This window comes from Corvus cornix, chromosome 2, assembly GCF_000738735.6.
Source record: "Corvus cornix cornix isolate S_Up_H32 chromosome 2, ASM73873v5, whole genome shotgun sequence".
Classification (NCBI taxonomy): Eukaryota; Metazoa; Chordata; class Aves; order Passeriformes; family Corvidae; genus Corvus; species Corvus cornix.
In genome coordinates, this window is record NC_046333.1 from 92302956 (window position 1) to 92327730 (window position 24775).

Genomic DNA, 24775 nt, shown 5'->3' on the forward strand with positions numbered 1-24775 from the left:
AGACACAAAAGTATATTTAAATACATTTTCAAGTTACCTATAGTACCACACTCTTCTAATATTATTTGTATCTGTTGCTACCCTGAAGTAGCCAATGTATAAAAATTAATTCTCATTAATAATCCTAACAGTATTGTTTTAGATATGCTCATTAAAGTTTTGATCATGAGTTCTTAGATTTAAAAATGTTAATTTTCACAAACAAGTCATGACTGCAAGTATTTTACTTTATAAAACTAGGGCAATAGTGGGGGGAAAATTTGACTCCTTGCCTTCAAAACTCCCAGAAATTTATTTGCCTGTAAGATAAAAAAGCAAACATTTTATCACATCACATCTTATCACAATATCACTTGTCATAAAGCATTTGCTACTATCCAAAACCACCTGACACTTATAGAGAAGCTAGTATAAGATTTACTGATTCTCATCCATTCCTGAAAAGTAATAAACAGGCATTTTTCATGGAGTGAAAGTTGTAGGGAATCTCCCCAATTACAGGGTAGGAGAGAGCTCTTTCATCTGCTTTTATAGCCTGCCTTCCCTCCCCAGTCCCTTAACACCCGTCTATCCCAAGACAGAAAGATTTTGTTAATCATTGCAAATGGGACTGAAAAGACCCTCAAGAGACTGTACAGAACATCATTCCCTGCTTCATACAGAAGCAGCTGTATCAAAACCATTCAGAGGTTGCATATCTGAGAAATGTCTTGTGAGCATGAAAGACTTGTCTGTTTTTTCTAGCTAAATCAATTGATTTAATAAAAAAGTGCCACATCTTTCTACTCTTTTACATGCTTAGGCCATCATAGCTGTAACAACACAGCTGTTAAACCACTCCCCAATGATGCTCATACTGAAGAAGAACATTCTATGAGTACCCCAGACATTTTCTTCCAGCACTTAACTATCACTAAAATCACAATTTTTTCTCCTAAGCATCCTAAACTAAATTTTCCTTACTACAACGTAACATATAATTCTATCATAATTTCTTGCCCTAACTGACATGAACCTAAATTACAGTTTAAATTCAACTAACTTTGCAGCTAATCCTATATTTCTGATGATTTTTAACTTCCTTCCTTTTATTTTTCTAAACTAGACTAAACAATTACTCTAATCTTTTCTAGTAAATCATGTTTTTACACATCTGATCATCCCTTTTGCTCTCCTCTGGACTCTTAATTCTATCTGCAATTTTTTCTCAAGTACCCTGCTCCCAAATGAGTGCAATACTCTAGCTGAGGACCTACCTGAGCTGAGCAGGACAAAAAGATTCATGTACCTCAGAAAAAACATTTCTATTCTTACACACCATTTTTACAACAGTGCAATGCTACTGACTCATGTTTGGTTTGTGACCCACCACATTTCCACATCCTTTTCTCCTTAGCCATTCCCCATGCTATATTTGAGTACATGATTTATTACTGACTAAAGATAAACCTTTACACTAAACCTTATAGACTCATATTCTGGCTGGTTTTCTAGAGGCTGTGACTGTCAAAAATCACTCTGAATTTGACTTTTATCTTCCAGAGTGCCTGGAACCTGTTTGGTGACCTCTGCAGGCTGAATGCCCACATGCTCTGACCTCTCATTTGAGACATTAATGAAATAGGGATCAGTTCTGACAGATCCTGTGGAGTCCCAACCTGAATGATAGTCCTCTCAGTATACCCCTCCAAAATCTCTAATGCGTAACTCCTTGTCCACAAAACAACCTCATCAAATTTTGCTTCTCTATAAATGGCCTGAAACAAGAAGAAAGCATGATGTTTGTGGAATGATTCCTCATTTTAGGACATGGAGTGGGAGACTCAGTCTGAAAAGTGTACTAGGATTTCTCAGACATCAGAAAAAACACATTTTGGAGAAGCAAATCCCTGTGAGAGACAACGAGGCCAAGAAGGGCTGCTTTCCATACAATGCTGCCCTGAGTTTAAGGTGAGAGCATAACATTTGAAGTTTCAGTGAAGGAAGAAGTTCAGGAGGTTACTTAGCATCATGACTCCCAGGGATCTGTACATTACCAAACGTAGCAAACAGCACCCAGGAGAGGGAGAGACAATGACCCCAAAAGTGCCATGCATTCAACTTCACTCTGTTTCAGCTGAAGAGTTACAGAAGAAGGAGAAATGCTCTCATGGTGGTTTTCTACAGTCCTAAGAAAGGACAAAACTTGATTTTACATGAACACATGTTTTCAGCAAGCTAAACATACTGAAATGACCACCATTCAGCATCGATACTAATACAGTTAAAGAGCAAGGAATAAATATCTAACACATTTAGTGCATGCACAGATATTGCTGTTGAATACAGAGCAATAGCTCTGGTGCACCAGGCAGCACTGCAGTCACAGAACAAACACATGATTGCAAACACCATGTTTTGCTTCATATGGATTGCATCATGCAAATTATTTGTGTTGCCTGCAGATGTAGCCTTAATTCAAAAGCATAGACAGTGTGGTCCAGCCCTCTTGTGACAAGTACCTGGGTACAGAATAAATGCTTTGTTCACAAATGCTCATACTGAACACCTTCCACTGACATAGGCAGCTAAGCACTGCCACCTTGCTCAATTTTACACAGCCATCCTGCACTTGCCCTGTACTGCACACCAGAAGGAACCTCTCAGATGGAAAGGATAAGATTCAGAATAAGGTCTCAAAAAGGTAAAAGAGATACACTGGGTCTCCTGTGACTGTAGCTGCACACCTTTGAACCTGAGGGTTGCACTTGAGTGAACAAATCCTACCTGGTCTATGCTGAAATGGTTATATCACATACTGGCACAGGGGACCTTGGGGGTTCATAACTTTTGGGGTACATTTAGTTGGCATTATGTCGGCACCATTTTGTCCACCCCACCTGTGCAACCCTGTAAGTCCATCAATTCAAGTTCTGACATTGCCTATGACATATTTGATATGCTGACAGTAGTACTGCACAGACAGGACTTGCTACAGATATCTAAAAGTTCAGGACTCTGAAGGTAAGTTGAATTAAATCCAACATGACTGTGAACAGCTCTGTGGGAGCTCCGGGATGACAGAGACACACTCCTAAAGCATTTCCGTCTCAGGATGTTCATCTGGTTCCTGACTCTCAGTCAAATTCCTTGCAAAGCACCTTGAAATTTTCATTCTCCATGCAGACCCAGAAGTCTGCATTAGGGTCACCTTCCCCTTAAAAAAAAAAAGGGCCTACTTGGTACACACTAGGCTGCGTATTTGCCGTCTTGTCCACCTTCTTTGCTTTGACCTCAAAATGTTTGTAGAAATTCTGATCTGCCATTTCCTAGTGGTAACTTACATAGAAAGCCAACAGTGAAACTGCTTCTCTCAAAAGCAGCAGCTCCTGCTCCTGCTAGCCAAGTATGGCTGGATTTATAGATATAGATATATAGAGATATATATATATGTATATGTATATGTATATACACATATTAGCACATACCTCTGACATATAAGTGACCTTTTGCACCAGCTGGTAGCTGACAGGAAATTAATTTCTGGGGCAAAGACATTTTTTTGCTTGTCACGCCTTGTTGCAGCACTGCCCTGTTCTGAGCACCAGAAAGTGCTGGACTGCTGCAGAGTCTTCCTGTCCTGCTTTGCCATGGCCATGTGGTGACAGTGTCCACCACCAGTGACCTGTCACAAACATGGCAGTTAGGCAGTAATTGTGTGGGAACATTCACATTGGCAAATATCCTGTTGCCTACCTCACGGCCAAGCTGATGCTGTCTGCACTCTGCCTGTACGAGGGAAGCAGGCAGGACCTGTTCTCCAGGTAGCCCCCTTCAAGTGGGAGCAGGAAGGGTGGAGCAAAATCCCACTTGTGCCATTCAGGCAGATTGGGTTAGCAGCTGATGAATTGTGGCTATCTGAGCTATAGCTTATTCCTCATGGGTAAGCCAACTCAAATTGAAAACATCAACACTCTTCAGCAACAAGTTTGTGTGTGTGGACACAACTCAAATTAGAAGCAATGTCTGACTTAAGACTACAGTTATTCCACAGTGAAGACAAGTCCATGTTATCCAACATCCCCTTCCTGGGCTTCAACTTAAATGGTTATTCAAACTTTACTGTGAAAAAAAGCCCTGGCTGACACTTCCTACCCAAACTTGGCAATTCCTTGAATTTTCCTCCAAAATCTGCTTTGTCCTAGCTTTCTCTGGGCACAAAGAGACACTCCCACATCCTTTACATTCCATTTGGGGCTAATTGAACTCACATGTCAGCATGAGTCAGCAGTAATTACCAGGAATATTAAGGAAAGATTTGGCACCGGATTTTGATAATTCAATAGCAGAGCCCCATGTTCTGTGGGGTCTTAGATTGGATCAAACCCCTTAAAAACACGACAGCAAAAGCTATATTGAGTTCTCTAGTCTCGTTCAACTATATATGGGCAGTTTGTGATACTGAAAGCATCTTTACTATATTTTTTGATATACCTACAGAAAGGAAAATCTAATGGAAAAATCATTTCTGAGTACTAAATCCTCCTTGCTGGAGTTTAAATCTGTTTATACGCTGAAACCGATGAATCAATATTAGACTGGCTGGCTGGCTTTTGTAAGCGCTCGCATTGCAAACAGGGCCTAGAAATGCATTTCCTCCTTACAATTCCTGAGCAGAAATCTGAATCAATGGGAAGCTGAGGCAATAACATACCTCCCCTCTCCCACGACTCAGCTGAAATTAAAATCCTGAAACCACAACGACCCGACTTTTCCACATACAATTGTTCATTCCCCACCACTCTTCCCAAAACAGTCCCCCTCCATACACCTTCACCCTACGGACTGAGTAGCCTTGTGCTTCCAGAGCCAGGGGCTGGAGGTGTTTACACACTAGCCCAATGCAGCCCCTAAAATCTTAATCTTCTCTTCAAGACTGAAGAACACCTGAATACACCTTTATGGTCAACTATGGCAAAAAAATCGGCTGTCGCAAACATATACGGGCGCAGAGACGTGGTGGATGAGCAGTGAAAAGTGAGGACTGTCTCAGCCTTTGCTGCGCCGGCGGATGCCAGCAGGAGCAACAGTGTTAAAGTCACCACCAAAACCTTAACTGGAAACTCTTTCTGGATCTCAATACGTACAGTATAAGGTACTTTGTTTGTCACGGAAATAAATTCTTGCTCTTGGTTGCAAATTAACCAAGTGTCTTGCCAGTGAATTTGATCTTGTCAGTCATTAAGTCTCTCACTTAAACAAAATTATTTAGTCTTAGCCCTGAATCATAACACTCTCTACGGTTCATAAAGGAGAACTGTTTCATTTTATCTACTCCAAATATATGTGCATCAACATTCTTCTTAACAGTCTACATCCAAACACAACCAGATCATTCAGTTAATTTAAATCCAGTCCTGGCTGTCTTTTTGAAACCCCCAACTACCAAACATCAAGCATATTCTTGGGTTTTTTTCTGGTGGGTTTTGTTTCTTTTTTTTTTCTGGTTTAATAGTCCATCTCCTAGAAACTCACTAAATGACGCACAAACATTGTTTGTGTCTGTCTTCAGAAAAAAAAAAAAAAGTCTTTTACATGATATAATTTGGTTTTATGCTATTTAAATTATTCTTTAAAAAGAACAGAAAACTACAGCTTCACCCAAAGACGTACAAAATTCTTGTTTACTAAACAAAGTAACACGAAGTCAGAAAAAGCACCAGAGCCTTTCCCTCACTGCTTTTTGGCCCTTTGGTATGTCAAACTGAAACACAAGGATCCGTAGCTCTGAAGTTATAAAACGCTGAAAATTATCTTCAAGGCAAGTACTGGCTGACCCTAAGGCAAACCCACCCTGTCCAGTTCCAAGCGAGTGCACCTGGGGCTCGAAAGAGGCAATGTGAAACTTTATTTCACTTGTTTTCCCCTCGAAAGGTCTCTCGAAGCGTCTGTGGAAAGGATGTGGCCAAGGTGCCGCGGCAGAGCCCCCCGCCGCCCCGGTTTAAGCCCTCGGGACAGAGAGGCACCGCTCGGGCATCACCCATCCGAGCGTCGGCCGTCACCGGCACCCCCGGGGCTCTCGCCTGGGAGCTGCGGACCGACACCGGCGGCCGCCTGGAAGCAGCGCGGCGCGTCCTGCGCGGCTGCGGTCCCAGCGCCGCCGACACGGGCGGCGGGACCGCAGACACCGCGGGGACAGCGAGGGGCGAGGCGGCCGGAGCCGCCAGTCCCCCGGTTACCCCGTACAGCCCAGGCTGGAGCCTCTCCTGCCCGCCGCGATCTCTCGGGATGCAGCGACTTACCCCACGGTCCCCGCCACGACACGGGGGTGCAAAGTTTCTCCGGGCGAGGAGCAGCCCCCGGCCGCGGCGCAGGGCGGACGTGCGGGAGCGAGCGGCGGGAGCGGGCCGGAGGGCGCCGGGGGTGGGGAGGATGCTCGGGCGCCGCGTCCCTCGTGATCCAGGTGGCGGGCGGGCGGCGAGGGACGGGGCGAGCCGACACTGCCCGCTCGCACGCGATCCGCGGGCGCCGCGCCCCGCCGGAGACAGAGGGCGCTGCTGCGGCGGCTCCCGCGGCCCCGGGGCCGGGGGGAGCGGGGCCGGGGCCGTCGGAGCCGCCGGACGGCACCGCGGCTCTCGGCGCCCGTCCCCGCCGAGGCTGCTGCCGCTCCACCGCGGGATCCAAGGGGGAGCCTACATAGGTCCGGTGCACCTGCCCGCGCCGCCGCGCAGGCCGGCTATACCGAAAAGTTGAAACGGAAAAGTGCCGTGTGGGTCTTTCCCCGCCTCGGAGATGCCTGGAACAGCCTCAATCCCCCCTGCATGGGTGCCGCCGGAGGGGACTTCCCTCTGCGCCCCGGCTGCCGCTCCGCCCGGCCCCGGCGTTGCTACGCTTGCCGTCTTGTTCCGTTCCCGCAGCATCAGCACAGCTCCCTCGGCATCACCGGTGCTTTCAGTACAGCACCGCATTTACCGGCTTCTCCTGGAAGCCGAGAAGCAGCTGGGATAATTTCTTTAACTGGCAGTGTTTGTTTTATTTCCCCAGAACGTTTTGCCGACGGATTTCAGGCTTGTACTGGAAGCGGCAGGGGATCCCGGTCAAGCGGCAAGGCCTTTTGCGAGTGGTGTTAGATGCTGGAGTTCTGTAAGTACCTAAAGTGGCGCTTGTGTGGGAGGCTTAAGGAGAGGACAGACGAAACCAGAGCAGGCTGATGCAGAAAATCCAAGGTAACAAAGTGAAAAACCATCCTCTCCTTTGTGTCGTGCCAGTCCTCAGCGAGGAGATCCAAACTTTGAACCCCCAGCAGATTTCTGGGACTGGTTGCTGTGGGAACAAACTGCCTGCTGCTCCTCAGACCTGGACTGCCGAGGTGTCCTCTCAGATGAAGATGCAGTGGCAGGTACCACCCATCAGACAGCAGTGCCCTGTACCCCCTGTCTTCACCCTAGACACAGTGCCTCAGCTGGCTGAGATCTGTATCCGCAAGCAGTCCTCTGGGAAAGGTCAATTTTCAATATACAGGTGGCAGGAACATACGGGAAAAAAATATTTTCTTTCCTATATGTATATTATAGGAAAGCAAAGAATTCCACTTTTGCTAATCATAGAATATTTTGGGGCAGAAGGGACCTTTAAAAATCATCCAGTCCAACCCACCTGCAAGGGGCAGGAGCACCTTCAGCTAGATCAGGTTGCTCATCCAAACCAACCTTGAACATTTCCATGGATGGGGCATCTACCACCTCTCTGGACAACATGTTGCAGGGTTTCACAACCCTCATTGTAAAATACTTTCTTCCTTTCATCAAGTCTGAATGACCTAATAGATGTTTCATCCATATGAAGCTCTGCTCGCAGGTTGCTTGTGGTGCAGACTTAATAAAAATATAGTGCCTGACCACTAGTTTACTGGAGAAAAAGACGAGAGGAACAGGAGTACCAGAGTACTTGAGCCTTCTCCTCTCTCATCCTGGACAGTGGGTGAGGAGGGTGGCCCCAGCTCGATGGTCAGTCTCCATGGTTGCATTCTTGTGGCTTCCAAGCTTTCCCAGCTCTTCAGAGCTGTCTCTCTAGAGTGCCCTACCACCTGATCTCACGATCAGTTTTAAGTCTTTGGCTTGACTGTTTTTGTCTTGGTTTTAGCAGGGAAACTGCATTTTGACAAATGGACCCACATAATAAACTTCTATCTCTCTGTTGCCCATGTTGTTCAAGATGAGGGGAAACCCAGACCCCAGCCCTCCTGTCCTGTGCATAAAGATGGAAGAGCCCAGCTCACAGGAACACTATTGTTCCAGCAAAATAGAACCAGTCAGTGTTGTTGATTGCTCTGTTATATCTTCCCAGACAGAGCCTTGGCTATAAAAATAGATGCAATAATCCACATGGACAGTTGCAATTGTAAATGGTATTCAAAAAGCAAAAACAGAATTCATAGTTTGACACAGACATATCCCCAATCCATCAGGTTGTGACACACTGGCAGCGTGTCTGTGCCAAACTATGAATGTTGTTATTTATTTTGCCTCCAAATGCTACTTACAATTGCAACCTTCGCTGTAAGTTAGTGTATATATTTTATATTGGATGTTTTCTGAGTGCCTTTGGTATTGTCTGCACTTACTATATTCACAGGACTGAATGCAAGTTAGACCCCTTGGGCCACAATAAATCTTCAGGGACTACACACTGTGCTTATGTTAGGAGGATTTGCCAGCAAAACCGTACCAACAAAATCCTATCTGGCAGAGGCAAGGCCTATGTTTGGAAAGAGAAATCAAAGGCCATCAACACTGAATAGCTCTCCAGTAGACGGAACAATGGTTCGTCTGCTGCCAGGCCATTGACAGGGAGTGATTTACCCAGAAAACAATTGGGGGGTGAGGGGGTGAAGCCCAGAAAGTTCTGGATAGTGGTGAGACAGTCATGGGACTGCTACTGTTCATTGCTCTTCCCGGTGAACTCAATGCCACAGAGGAGACCAGGGAACTAGGAGGTGTCTTGGTGCATGAAGACTCATCAGAGATCACTGACCAGACATGAACTGGCTTTGAATAAGAAATGGTGTCACCCCATGGTATTCAGGTCACTCTAACATGTATCTTCCTGAGCTTGTTTGATGGGGGCTGGAGCCCCAAGGTAGCATATGTCCAGCTTGGAATTTGGATTCCTTTGCACCTGTCTGCTTTGGTACATCCAAAGACGATGGTTCAGATGCTTTATGGGAGCTTATTCCACGTACAGCTGAATGACCAAGCCTACAGAGAGAGTATCTGTGCTGTGTTTTCTACACTCCCTGGATTTTACATTTTGTTAAAAGTAATCACACTTGCCAGGCAAGAATTGTTTTTCATAATCTCATGCTGCTGACTGTTTATACTTATACCAGCTATGTGCAGATCATTTTTATACGAGTTAGGCTTACTGAACAACTGCCAGATAGTTCTGCTTTCCTTCTTGAATTTTAATTGCTTACTTTCCCAGCATCTATTTTTAAAATGGAACTGTAAATGGAACAGTAAGTTCCATCACTCACCATAGATGCAGTGGGTCAGTGCTCTCCTTACTCCTCCTTTGCTCCTTCCTGCAGGGAATGTGGAGGAATTATTAAGGAAACTCCCCAGTCTGACCATTCATGAGACTCACTGGTAGTCTATAACACCAGAGACTTTAGCTGCTTCACCCACTTACTAAAATTTTCCTGAATGAGGTTTCAAAGCAGGTGTCTTTGAAATATCAGTTTCTTTCTCCCAAACTCCTACTTGAAAATGTGTGTTCATTCAACAGGCTGATTTGAACACTGAACTTAGACTCATCCATACCTTCATTTTCAAGACCACATGCCATGAATTTCTCACATAATCCCATTTCATTTCTGGAAAATAATTATAGACTTTAGTCTTCACCTCTCTTCTTATGGTCAGCATTATTTCAAGCACCTACACACTCAGAGCATCCATTTTATCCCTAGTGTTGCAGCATTTTGAATGTAACTAGTTGCTCATCTGTGTCCTTTTGCTCATTTTTTAATATGTCCCATCAATTTTAGACTATTGGGAAGGAAGGTGATAGTGTGCAGGAAACTACCAGAGAGCTGGAAGCCAATGTAATTTTCTTTTTGATCCTTTAACTAACATACGCTTTTGAAAAAAGAGACAGACATTCTTAATATTCTCATAAACACAACCATTTCCTCATGAAGCAACACTGGTTGCTTCTTGTTCCTTCCATACTGCTTTCATAAACTCTGAAAGTACAAAGTGATTGAAATACACTCAGTCTCCAGATTGCCAGAGCTAGCAATTTCAAACAATTTCAAATTAACTTCTTTTCTTTGAATAGTGTTTCAGAACTATGCTATTTCAGGGTGGGAAAGAAGGCATATGAGATGTTTGGATAACATTCTTGTTAAACTGCAAGCTGTCCTCACTCTGGATTTAGCCCCCAATTTAATCAACTGATCATAATAAATGCAAAAGAAGTGAAATCACAGCTCAAAAAGCATCTTCATGACCAGGGATTTTGTTTTGGTTTGGATTTTTGGGTTTTTTGTTGGCTCTCTTTTTTTTTTTTTTATTTTTAATTTTCCATGTTGTGCTTAACTGGTACTGGGTACCTCTCTAAACTTACGTACTTCCAAGGATTGTGTTTATTAACCTCAGCTAAGCGTGTTACATAGCAACAAAAATTTCATTGTCTGAGCTACTTTTGCTTATATTCCCTACTCCTTGGAGGGCTGCGGGTTGGTAAGGCTGATGTTTCCTTGAAGGCTTCTGAATGCTGCAGAGAGAAAAAGAGAACTTTGGATGCTGTGCTGCTGCTGCCTGCATGCAACATCTCTGCTTGCTTGCTGAGTGAGAAGCCTGTCTGGGAGCCTTGGGGGAAAGAAGGCTGAAACCACTGCTCACTGGTGCCTGGAGCAGCAGTAGAGCTGAGGTCTCTGATAGCATCACTCTGTTAGTGACAGTGACCTTGGAATTGAAATTCAGTCACTTTTGTCTTCATTTCCTCACAAAGGGGACATTGACTTCAGTGAGGATAAGACCTGGTATCTAGCACAGAAAGTGTAGGTGGGTGCCTGGAGCACAGAAGCACCTTTACAAGCCACCAGAGAAAGGCAGATGAAAAAGTGTCTTAAATGCAGAGAGCTCAAAAGAAGAATGAGTGCTTATAACAAGAAACTTCTTGCATCCTTCTCTGGCTTCTGTGCACTCCAGTTCTGTTTCTACCAATTCCCCTGACCTGTCTTACATAGAAGTTCATATGAACCTGTGAATTGTAGCAAAATGCAAGGAGAAATGTTTAATTCACTCATATAGACTGGAGAAAAAGAAAAAAAAGTTTAGAAATCTAAAGTCTATCTTCCCAATGGAAGTGAGCAGAAAGAAAATAAGAAAATATTTGTAACAACACATTATGAGATATCAAGTATGTTTTTTCATATTATTCATTTATTGTAAGAAATCATACAGTCAGCTAAAAAAACTTGATTTCCTTAAGTATTAAAAGAGGGTGCTAAAAGAACATGCAGAGCATGTTACTTACAAGTAACTTGTAAGTAACTTACAAGTAAATGACTTACAAGTCATTATTGCTTATAAAAAATCCATAAATAACTGCATCGTTTCAGTGAATTTTTGACGGTTCATTCCACATGGTCCATCTTTCCTCAGACAAGTCAGTTGCTAAAAACAAGCAGTAAATCATCCCCGTTCTTTTATTTTAATACTGAAAAGAATATTTGTTTTTATAACCAAATTGATTTAAGACTTAGCGTGGCCACAAAACATTCTAAACAGATGTCTAACTTGAAAGACACTAATATGCTTTCTTTCCACATAGTTACAGAAATTTGGGGTGCATGCAACCTAAAACCTAGGCTTTTAAGCCCAAAGGAAAACACATTTAGAATATATATAGATTATTTTAAGTAAGTATTTTTAATAATGTACTCCAGTGAATAGAAAACATGCTTGCTGCACAGCTCTGTCACTGAATTAAAAGCCATGTCATCAGAAAAGTTGTTATGTTATGTTATTTAGGTACAGAGGAAGTATCACTGTATTAGTACAGTGGATTTTTGTTTATAGCTGTAGAGGGCTCAGAGTTGAGAAATTTTTTATTGACACATATATGAAGAATGTGATGTGTTGCACAGCCCATGAGCTTCCATGATTGTGCGTAGCACTTCTGCTGGTAAGTATCCAAAATGTTTCATCCTGAGAGATTCAATAGCAGAGGAGCACCAAATGTTTCTTCCTTTGACCTGAGTTATGACAGTATGGTAACCATATTCTCTTCAGAAGATTGCCTGCTGCCTTCCTCTCTCTGGTGCATTGACTGATACAGTGGGAATTGCACATTCACCAGACTGTTCTGGAGCTTTTTCAGTAGAGGATTAGGACTGCTAAAGAGGCTAAGCTCAAATCAAAGGGGACAAAACCAACCACATTGAAAATGGGAATCATCCTGATCTTTTTTCTGAGTCCTGTAGAAGATAGAGGGTATTTCTTCTATGAGGTAAACTCACAGATCTGATGTGAAGCTACACCAGTGCTTCTCATTCCTGCACACAGCTCACTTGGACAGTGCAGGCATCAGGAGCAATTGTGGCTGGCAAGAACTGATCCCGCAGTGCTCCACCACTGATTCTCTGCCTCTGCCTAACCTGCTCCTTCTCTACAGCCCTCAACAAGAGACTACCTGAGAAGTGCAAATGAGGCTGTTCCCTAAAGGAGCCTCTGTCATATGAAGCTGAGTGAGATGGCAACAAGTGCCAGGCTGTGATGTGGATGAGCAAAACGGTGGTGCTGGTCAGGGATGTCCTTAGCTCAGTTCTTTCGTGGAGAGCTTCCTGAAATACTTGGAGAAGCCTTCAACTGCCCCCTCCCAAAGAGCTGCTGCCCATAAACTGAGGATAGGGCAGAGCTGACTAAAGCTGTGGAAGGAAGAGATGTCAAGCACTTGTTTACTCATGCTCTGGATGCCCTCATGAATTTCAAACCGTCAGAACAGCACTTGCAAATTGTGTATGCTTGTGTGCATGCATATGGTGTATGCTTGTGTACATGCATATGGTGAGGAAGAGGCAGGTAGAAGCGGGCACATTTTTGTATTTTCATTGAATTTGAAATGTTGACTATTGTAAACTGTAGCTTGATGTCCAGTTTGAGCAACTGGACATACCAAGTTCCTCATGGAGAATTTTAAGGAACAGAGGGATTGTACAACTGAATGAGAGCTCTGAGCAATCAACAGCTTCTTGCCAATCATACCACAAAGTGTACATTGTGGGGGGGAGTACCATACAGTCTCTCGTTTTCTCCCCGAAAATGGCTTGGCTGTAGGTATTTCATGGGCATGACTTTGTTCCTAAAGTGTAAGTGTTACCAAGAGTGCAGATACATGCACTGTGCTAACAGTGAAAGTTCAAATTAAGGAAAAGGGAGAATTTGAGATAATGTTACAAACAAAAAGAAGTTACTGGAGTAGACTGCATTCCTAAGGGTTGTTGTAAGAGGACAGCAACCCAATTTTTAGATCTAAAAGCACTTTGTTCCCTCAAGAAGGGGAGAATTGAGACAGGTGTTTGTCAATTCTTGTCTTTCTTGGGGTTTGTTTTTCTATCTCTTTCTCTCTCTCATTACTATTATTATTCCTATAATCATCATAAGTGTTATTATTTTGTCTGGTTTTTTGTTTCAATTATCAAACTGTTCTTATCTCAACTCACTTTGTGCTTTTTTCTGATTCTCCTCCCCATTCCCATGGGGGCAAGGAGCGAGTGAGAAGCTGTGTGGTACTTAGCTGCCAGCTGGGGTTAAACTACAACAACCTGGTAGTGGTGTAAAGACTTACATGCTGATAGAAATTGGGTTTGGGAATACTGTACCTTAGAAGATAGGAAGCAGATAGGAAGGCCAACAGGTATTTAAGGCCGAACACGAGGTAATCAGACATCTTGACCCTACCTCTTTCTATCTGAACACTGCTGGAACCCAGGAGCTGGTAGCTATATGTGTGCTTTTCTATATTTTTTTGTCTTTCTTTCTCTTTCTTACTCTTCTAATTCCCCTTTCTTGGAATTGTTGAGTAACTTAAAATCAAATGGGCTTAGAGTTGGTTGATTTGAATAGGCCAAGTTAATCCTTTAAGAGGTATTGTACGTTAATTGAATGTTGCACTAAACTTTTTGCCAAAGTTTCTCTGATTTTCTAAAGTTGTCAGCAAACTCCTTTCTGTTGTTTTGACCTCTTAAGACTATCTTGTTGGTATTTCCCTCCTGCATCTAACTCAGAGTACTTGAACAACCATAAGCCCTGTCAAAAACCTCATCAAGAGAGTTGTTTGGGGCTTTACACCTGTCCTCATGGGGTTTGGCTGTTCACCTTTGCTATAGGCCATGCTACTTCTGTATCAACTGGCATTTTTAACAGCCATACCCCATTCAACTATCTAAAGTCCCTCTTCTGCCAGGTCATCTGGCAAGTTAAATACTTCCACCTTCCTCTGCTGTCATCCTTGGCCTTTCACTCTCTGTCACCTCCTTTACCTTTTCCTTACTTCAGAGACACCTTTGAAAAATCCTGAAATTTGTCCCAGAGGCCCCTCTTTCCTCATTCAAACCAGAAGTTTGGTCTTTCTTTATGTCAGCAGGTCAGTACATTTCAGGAACAGGCACAGAGCTTGTGCTTGGCAGGACAAGGCTCCATGGAAAAAATACAGCCAAACTGTTGTTTCACTGTGCCTTTGCCATCTTCTTGACTGTGATTTATAGGAGACTTCAGACAGTGATTGATAACTTTACTATCAAAAAATGCTCTGAAACAATACATACTGAAAACTCAGAAACTTTTTCTGATGTGATTTCCTTTGTGATCCAATACATATGTCGTAGAAAATAAATCCTTAGCTATGTAGTGCTCTGCTCTTGAGTGTTTCTGTGATGGGGTTCATGGTGTGTTGGGATGGCCCACGAAAGCCAGGTACATAGTCCTGCAGGAGAAGAAATGGCCTGGTTAGAAAGCTGATGCAGTGCTACACGGACTGATTTGATTGAGTTCGGGCAGTGAAGGGGGAATAAGGTGTTTTTTCCCTTTAGATATTAAATACTTCTCGATTTTATGGTTAAATATAAAACACACTTAATACAATTAATTATGGAATTGCCTTAATTCCTTGGTGGATACTTTAGATATTGCAGACAAATTTTGGCATCTTCTGTAAAAACAGGATACGTGGTACTTGCAGGTCTCATGCTGAGTATCCTGAAATTATCTCAAAGCCAAAGAAATGTTAGAGTTTCGATGTGACAGGTCAGCTGAACTGGATGGCACTAGACCTTTACACTTGTTTCTCCAGCTCTGGCCACAATGGTTTTGTCCCTTGCTTTCCCAAATACTCATCACTTGAGCTGGGCTAGATTGCTATATTCTTTCTAAGCTTGCAAGAGGCAGAACTTTTACTCTCCAGAAATAAAGGAGACAAACCAGAATAAAACCAGACTGAGATGGCATACGTAGAAGAATGTGCAAGTGTTCACATTCAGTCATTTTCACTAGGGTGTTAATTCTGATATTCCAGTAATAAAACAGAGTGAGGTAAGGAACATATAATCTTTTCCTTAGGGAATCCTAAGGAAATTCTTCTGGCACATTGGAGCTTTGAAATCAACATACCAACCCCAGGCGGAGAGCAGTTTTTACTATCTCCTCTGAAATGTTGCCGACAAGACAAGTGTTCTCAGGGAAAGGAAGCTGACTGATGTTGGAGCAGGAGGATAGTGTGCCATCTCCCATTTCTGTAAAGTCTTGTCAGGCGTCAGCTATCTGGTGCACTTTTTCAGGAGAAAGCATCAATCTTGTTTCTTGGCACTTGTTGTCTGTCATCAACATCTCTTCTGTTGGCCATGCCTAAAAGTGTGGATTTGAATGAGTGCACCATGCCAACAATCCTGTCCAATTTCAGAGCTGGGAGACATGACAGGAGTCTTGCCAAGAGTGCTGTTTGCCTCAAGTGGGGTTGTTGGCCACTTTCAAATCCTTGATCTTCATTCTATGCTGTAATGTTATATCTGTGGACTTAAACAAGCATGATGGTGTCAATACCACCAAGGGTACCAGCTTATGCATCTGTACAGGACCGTCTGCATCATCACTTTACCCCAGGGGCAGGCATCTGCTGTGTGTGATGACCAGGACCAGCTGATAAACGTCAGAAGGATTTGCCAGCATGTGCCTGTTCAGTCCTAGATTGTGCAACCTGGCCGTACCACAACCTTACAGTGGAACGGTACCACTGGTTCACTCTGACTCCAGGAGCAGTAAAATGCTTCACATTTGTCCCTCCACCCCTCCCATTCTTCCCATGAAGCAACAGGTACTGCCATGCCTTGAAGCAAGAGGCATCTGCAGAACAGCGGGCTGGTCCTTGACTACACTCCTGTGATTGTCCCCATGGGTGGAGCAGGATTGCATATCGCTCTGAAACAAGAGATCACTTGGGCAGCAGTTGGACTCAGGGCTGAATTTTTAGACAGGGGCATAATCAGATAAGAGGTTGTATCTGGCTCCATCTGTCTTTCATAGGAATTGGAGGCCTACATCAGGACTATTGCCAGAGTCACTGTGGTGTGGGAAGCTCATCTACCATTCACCAAGATTCTGATAGTTTTTCTTGCACAAGAATTCTCTTTAAATCTCTTCTATGTGCCACTTTTTGCAAATGGAAAGCCTTTTCTAGCTTTTGAGTGTCCAGATGTGCAGATTAATGTTCCTGGTTTGGGAGTAAGAGGTTCAAGACATCTTAAGCATTTTAGTATGCCTGCCTGGAAATTGAATCCACTTCCTTCTACAATTAACCATTGGTTGGCAAAAAGGCATACATATAAATTCATTGGTGATACAGAACATAATACTATGGTAACAGAACATAATACTATGGTAACTTCTCACTAATGGTGAGAAGCATATAATAATGCTGTTTTTGCAAACTTCTTGTTAATTTTGAACTTTCAGAACTTTTGCTTATGTTGTTCTTCACCTGTGCTCTTGAGAGGCTCATACTGTATGTTTAAGGACAGAAAATCACATGCAAACTCTGGTTTCGTTTTAGGTTCTTAGTGAACGAAGCTAATATTAGAAAAAAGTCATGGTAAGTAGCTATAATATTGTCACAGCAACTTGTGCTTTTCATGTGTTCTAAGCAGTTGAACCAAGAGAAATGTATTTCTGATTAATGGGTAAAATGACAGGGTGCATCCCATTTCCCTCTTCCTCTCCTGCTCCAGCATGATCTGCTAATGTTATCCACATTCTTGTAACTTTTAAGGACAGATACAGTTAGTGAGGGATAGCGAACAATGTTTACTTAAATCATTGTTGTAGTTGTAATGCTATCCTGTGGAACCCTTGGGGGAAACATGCTCCTAGAAATTTCAGCTCAGTACTTTGTGCAATTCTATTTGAGATTTCTATTTTTTGACCAATAATTATTTATAATTAATTTACATTGTGCTGTGTCTCCAGTTATTTGAATAGGATGGTTTGTAGTGATTCTCAGATACAGCTGAATTGAACTAAAATGTGGAATACTACATATGCCGTTGTGTCTGAATTGCATTTTCTTGCTTTCTTTCCTGTTTTCAGTTGATCGCTGGAATCTAGGAGTGCTTAAACCTTTTTCTGCCTACTCTTTTACAAAAGGGGTGTTGTGATACAAGCAAGCCAACTTAACAGCCAGGAGGTTTCAGAAGGCATAGTCCTCCTCAACTGTGCATTCCTGCACCTTACCTTTGTCCATATGTATAGTATGGATTCCATAAGTTGCCTTGAAAGGTTTAAATTTGGAAAGTAACTCTTGAGGGAAAGGTGGTAGAAAATCAGTGTTTTTTCCCTCTCTCCCCTATATTTAAGAGTACTACTTCCCTTTAAGATTCAGGAAAATAATTTCAGGTAGGAGTTTACCTAATAATAGGGTTTGTTCAATCATTAGATGACTGAAGTTTTCAACCAAATGTAATTAAAGCGCACAGTTTTTGTAGGGTCATGTGTAGCTCTTTATGCTCTGCAAGAGCTTCAGTTGTGATGACTGCTGTGGGTGTATGTCTTCTTTTGGTGCTAATGCAAGTGACCAGAAATGTGCAGTAAAATGGGGTGCTCTCTGAAATGCTGTTGCAGCTGTAGACTTGTAGGCAGATGCTGTCTACTAACAATCTCTAACGTGAGGTTTTTAGTGTGCTGTACTCAGTAAAAATGCTTTTGTATTCATGAAAAGAACTGAAATGAAATCTAGCAGGAAATTTGTAGGACTTAGATTTATATTCCAGTCTTGAAAGTGGTATCGCATAGGATGCTGGTGGGAAACCTGTCTCTCCTCAAATGTGATAAGATGCTAAGCATGGTTTAAAATGGTAACCTCCCTTTCAGCTTGCTTTGGCTTGTGGGGAGAATGGATGTTGAATACTTCTAAGTTTGGCTAAGAAAAATAGAGAAGGCACAAGTGGTTTAGGTTAGTGGTTTAGGTAAGTCTCCTCTTGAGGTTTTACTGCAGACAAATTACTAGTACCATGGGTGGCAGTGCTGTCCCACAGCACAGTACTTCATGTCAGGTAAGTTCATATGACAGACTAAGCTAGGCATGCTGAAATGTCTCCTATTCCCAGAGTATATGCCCTATTTTGAGATGAGCAACTACTGGTGAATATGAAGAAGGAAAAATTGTCAGCTACCCTAGCTTTTGTGATGTTTTTTTGTTTTGTTTTGGGATTTGGGTTTTTTGGTTTTGTTTGTTTGTTTGTTTCAGGGTTTTCTGGTTTTTTTAGCTTTCTGCAATCCTATGAAAACAGGATGAGAGGAAAAGTTTTGAATTTTTTACTGGGTTTGCTGTAAGTTACATGAGGTGTTTTGCCTTTTTTCTCACAATTTGTTCTTAAAGCTTTCCTTTGAAAAACAGGATGCGTAGATTTTGCAAGATAAACTGGATACACTGTGTGACCTCACTGCTGACAGAGTAGAGGGGAGAAATTGAAGAGTTCTCTAGACAGAAAAGTTTGGGTGTTTGGGTGTGTCTTTTATGGAGCAACTCTAGATTTTGTTATCTAGTGTTAGTCTGACTCTTCTGGTAATGGCTTCTGAACACTGGGTACTGTAAAGGAGAGGAAGGTTGAAGTTGTGTGTGTGATGGGGTAGCAGATGGCTTAGCAGGTACAGGAAGCTCATGTGTTGGGCCAAAGTCATTGGGCTGGCTCTTGCCTGCAGGGAACTAACTGGCTGGGAAGTTCTTGGAAAGAGTTTTCTTGAGGAAAAAGTTGTAGCACGGCTTCAGGGGTTATACGGATGCCATAAGTGTCATTGTGGATCCTGTTTGCCTGTTGATGCTGTTTTTCTAAAGGTTGATCTCCTCTTTCTCCTCCTTAGCTGGTGCTTTGTAAGTGAATCTCCCTATTCATCATGGTGTTGTGCAGCTCAGCATGCAAAACGAAACTTAGTAAACTTCAGCTTAGTTTACCTGGCCTACTTCAAATGTCCTATTTGGTGTGGACTTAACTTGTTTTGGAGGAAAAGGTGTTGATTATAGCTGTCAAACTTACCTTGTTTTGGAGGAATATCACGTTATGTTCTGTTAAGAAGAGACATCATGGTGATCAAAGTACCATGGACATCGTGTAGAGTCAAAAGGTGAAAATGAGTGGAGAAGAAGACAAGAAGGCCTCTATTCATCACAGACAACCAGTCTGAGTCATTTAAAATTGATTGAATGACAAGGGTGGTTATGCTGTGTACCGAACTTCCACTTTCTGATTTGGGGAAATAATTTCAGGTAGGAGTTTATCTAATAGTTGGGTTTGTAACAGAATGTAATGGAACTCCAGTGGAAGAACTCCAGTCTCCTAAGCAACTTTTTATCCACTATTGAAAATAGAATCTGGTCCCCCTTCTACACATCTACCAATTATTCCTCTACAAGTACTTCAGCTAGGAAAGGGAGGTACGCCTTGTCTCCTTTCCTTCCAATGTTAATTGACTATGGAAAGGAAACTAGCCATGTCCTCTTTCCTGTGCATTCTTTTTTCTGCGAAATCATAATTTGTGGTGGGGAGACAGATGTAGTTGGCACATAACTACCAAAGCCTCAAAGACAGAAGTAGGAATACTCTACAGATTTGAAAAGAGAAATCCATTGTGTCGATTCATGTCATGCTTGTTTTTCTCAGCTGTGAATATCGGCGAGCAGACAGCTTCATTTCACATTCGAACCTCCTCTGCTGCAGATGGAAGCATGCAGCCACCTCCTAAAGTCCTGCTCCATAGCATGCATTACTTCCGCCTGCAGAGAGTACCTGCTGTTCTTACAATTCATCATCCATCTTCTTCTCTGGGTGAGCAGGGAAAAGAAGAATTAAAGCTTGGAAGTGAAAGCTTGGAGAGGAGTAAGGGAAAATGGGTTGGGATCAAAGCTGTTTGGAGGACAAGCAAGTAGAGCTGTTTCCTTTAAGACCATCTTTAATTACTGTATCTGCTATGGAAGGGCCCATCCACTCTATACAGGTGAGGTGCAGGCTTTAATGAGATTATCCTCTCTAGGTCAAATCCCTGCACTGAGACACTGCCAGGTGTATGCAGACTATGGGCAGATGACAGACGGACAATGAGGTTTCAGAAATTCCTTTTTCATCCTGTTTAAGTGCTTCAATAACTTATTAAAAGCTTTCCCATTATTGTTTTCCTCAAAGCAAGTCCATTTATTCTGGTCCTTTACTCAGTAAAGACTAGTAATTAGTAATCACCATTCCATTCTAACATGTAGGATTTAAGTTTCTTCTAGAAAAGAGAGAAAACCAGAAAAAAGCCAGTCTCTTTCCGTCTTTTTCCAGACATCATTATTTCTAAATCTCTCATCATTCTTTCTGCCCTATTCAGGTTCACTTTGGGGGGTCTTGTGTTTAAAACTAGGCCTTGCTTCAGTTCACTAGTAGCCTCTCACCTGAAACCAGCACTCCCACGTGGCCTGGCCAAGATAGGCTGACGCTTGTCCAGCATGGCTCAGTTCTTCAATGGAAAGGTAGGTAAGATGTGAGCAACAAAGCAGTTTTCTTATGGTTTCCTGGAGAAAACGTGGGCTGGGGAACATGAAGGTTCCAAAAACCTAATCAAGAAATTAAGTGCTCATATCTATCTTTAATAAAGCCTTTTGAGGTTATCCAATGGGTGTTTTGCAGACTTCTAAAACATCTGGTTTTGCTACATTCAAATCTTTGGAGAGAAGACAAAGTACATGTTTGTCCCAAACCAGAACTCAACTTTGTATGTCATTTCTCTTTCTTCAAAGGTTATAGAGAACTTTTCAGAATAACCTGTGATTTTTTTTCCATAAAAAGGCTCTTCAAGGTAAGATATGACACCTTCTTTAGAATTGGACAGCCCCAAGCTGCTCATTGCTTTGTGTTAATTCCTGTTTATTCCTTATATTAGGGGCTAATACACCAAAGAGTGGCAAGATTAATTGAAACTGCCTGGCAAAGCTGTTTAGGGTAGGGGACTTGCACTAGAATACCCTTAGCCATATTTGAATGAAGAGCTTTGCAGATTGTGTCAGTGGTGGCTGTCATGGTCAGGAAATTTTCTTAGCCTTAACAGTGCCAGCCTTGTGCAATAGCATTCCCCACAGCTTTAAGGATGACATGTCTCAGCAGGAAGAAAAAATGAAGCAATGGTGATTTCTGGTGGTGTTCTGCAGCAATTTGGAAGCTTTTCACCTTCAAGGCTTCATTTCCCATTACGGAGAAAGACTGTGGCTGGAACTGGTACTTCTCAATGATGCCACTGGTAATCTTACCTTCACTAATGACGTTGGGAGGGGGAAGAAGGATACACAGATATTCACTGTGCATTGCAAAAGATAGACCTGTAAGACTTCTACTACATTTTTATCCCCTGTTTTCAAAATGTAGCTACAGCATGAGATCTGTCTCTGAGCAGATTGCAGAGACACACATTAACCAGCTGTTGGAACCTGCAGACTGCTACCAGCATCTCTAAGTGTGTCTTGCTCCTCAGCTGACCTCTGTATTCTGGTGTTTTTTCTCTATGGCATGTGCCATCTTTCCTAAACTCTTCACAAAAGCTTGTGCCATGTAGGAACTGAAGTCTTTTGTAGAAAAGAGCTCTTTCCCCTTCAGTAGCTGTCTTGTTTCTTGTGATCATCTGTGGAGTAAGGACAGATGGCTCAGATCTTTGCCTAGGAAAAGGAGTGGACTGTTCCTCTGCTAGTCCCAAGAAGGTCTCCTCCCACTGCAGCGAGACAAAGAAAAGAGGAAGCATCCCAAGCAGTCCCTCTTGCATGCCAACTGGAATGCCGTCGTTTCTGAGTCACCCACCGCTAGGGCTTTGAGTATGCTCTTCACATCCCTCTTATCTTCTAGTCCAGCCCTGACAGACAGTGCGGAAAGAATGTAAGTGGTGTCGTTTCAGAAGTCATCCCCTGCTGTCCTCATGGCCAGTGGAGAGGGTTTGAGGCAGGGACTGTGCTGCTTTTCATCTCTACTGGGCCTCCTTCGTCCCAGGCTTTGGGCTTGTCTCATGGGGAGCAGAGTTTTCCTGCTATGCAGGAAGAACAAGGCATCTGCTACAAGACACTTGCCAGCAGAACTTCCATGCACTGAAGATTCATTTTCTGAATCAGTTCTTTGTTCTTTTCCAGTCTAGCACTTGGGTTAAAACCAAGTATTTTTAAAGCACAGATGGATCATCATCACACCATTTTGATCATATCGAATGCCCCGTTCATGCATGCTCTGTGGACTTAGTGCTGAAGGTAGCTTTGTCAGCTTTTTCATTCCATTTGATTGGTTATATTTAGATAATAAAAAGTATCTTACACAGCAAGGGAATGAAGACATATATGAAAAAGGGAGAATTTTATCAATGTATATAATTACCTGCAGGGGGGCTGCAAAGAATAACCAGGCTCTTTTCATTGGTGTCCAGTGGCAGAACCAGAGGCAATGGGCACAACCCGAAACACAAGAGATTGCCTCTGAACATCAAGAAACACTTTCCTAATGTAAAAGTAACTGAGCACTGGCATAGGTTGCCCAGATAAGCTGTGGCATGTACCTTCTGAGAGATATTCAGGAGCCATCTGAAAATAGTCCTAGGTAGTGGTGTCTGGGTGGCCCTGCTTGTGCAGGGGGCTTGGCTCAGATGACTTCCAGAGGTCGTTTTGTCACCTCAGCCTTTCTGTGATCTGTTGCGATTTATGTTTCTGTGAGAAAGACACAATAAAACTTATTTAAAAATTAGAATACTCACTCAAAATCTAATGTTTCTCTCACTACAATTAATTGTTGGAAGAATCATAGTTTAAAAGTGTCTTTTTAATTCAGTTAAGTATAGCTTATATATCCTCTAAGGAATATTTTGCTAAGGAAGAATTAGATAGTAATTAATTTCGTGTCAAAACATGGAATTTCTACCTATTTTTTACCCATTTTGTCTGGACCTCCTTAGGTCACACAGAACTATACTGCACAAGAAAGGACAAACCAACTCTTTGATGAGTCACCCTGTTTATTTTTCTGTCCAAGTTCAAAGTCAATGAATTCTGGCTTTCTTACTACTCAGAAGGAATGGAAATACAGAGACAGAGATATGTAGGGTATTCCTATGACAAGTGCGTCAGTCTTTCCCCTAGTGTATTTCTCCTGTGGTTTTTGTGGTATCCAATGGGATACACACTATTCTCACTTTTGAGTACATTCAGTTCATCTGATGCCTGATCTCTGTCTCTTGTTTACTAGTTGCACTGTTGACACACTCTGTAAACCTAAAAGCAAGGAATTTTTCATGAAAACATAGGTATTATCAACAGCACAACAGTAATTCTGTGTACAGTGATCGAAGAATCAGATATCCTCAGTGGTTTAGTTTGCAGTAGCTTCGCTGATGTATCAGTGTGGAAAAGAGAGTGGAGCCTGGTGATATTCTAGACATGAGTCCTTCACAATCCTTCCCCCAGGAATCACTCCAAGTCCCCAGGACAAAGAAGGAACCCTTTTTCTGTGTCTGTACTTTTGACACGTCTGTGTATCTGACAGACCTCTCAGGCACATAAATTGCTATCAGGCTTCCAGGACAGACAAAAATGGTGTCCATAAGGAAAGCATGGAATCAGTCATTTCAGAACTGTACATTGGAGATGCCAACGGACCAGTGAAGCTACAGTGATATCTGTGGAAAGGAGGGGAACTGGGACAATCCTGTGAGGTATAAGGTTTTATGTAGGTTTTGACCATCCTTACTCCAGTTTTCTTGGTGGCTTGGGAAGTGTCCTCATGCTTCCTGCTTAGACAAGTGGTACAGTCTTTTGGTGAGGGTACTGATACATGCCAAAAGAAGGAAGGCAGAGCACAGATGATCTGGACCTGCTTCAAGTGGCCATGGCTGTAATCCTTCTCGGAAAGAGCTTAGCATTAGCACTTTATTAAAGCACGGAGCTCAGACTCACAGATCCTGCAGCATTTGACTGTTTACATGGACTGTGTTTCCCAACTGTGGGTCTCAGCAAGGCTTATCAGCTTGGGCACAATGTCAGAATCAAAACACCTCTGAGTACTTATAAGGGCCTGCACATCAATGAGTAAGCTTTGTGGACAGTGAGGGACTTAGGAGCAGGAGGGAGAACCTAAGGAGTTCTCCTTGTGTCAGCATGGGTCCAGTGGACTGGCACTGATCCCGAGCTAATGGGCCCTGGCTGAACTGACTTGGCTCTGCCACCGGGCATCTGCATCCCATATACT

At 42.7% G+C, this 24775-nt stretch overlaps 1 protein-coding gene across 1 annotated transcript in view; it reads right to left on the reverse strand.

Annotated features, from left to right (window-relative positions):
• The window catches only part of AHRR (aryl-hydrocarbon receptor repressor), a 90479-nt gene extending 84067 nt beyond the window's left edge, over positions 1-6412 (reverse strand). The window contains exon 1 of the mRNA XM_039549702.1: positions 6282-6412. The gene's annotated coding sequence lies outside the window, so the exon portion shown is untranslated. The remainder of the gene's footprint in view (positions 1-6281) is intronic.
• Positions 6413-24775: the final 18363 nt, after the last annotated feature.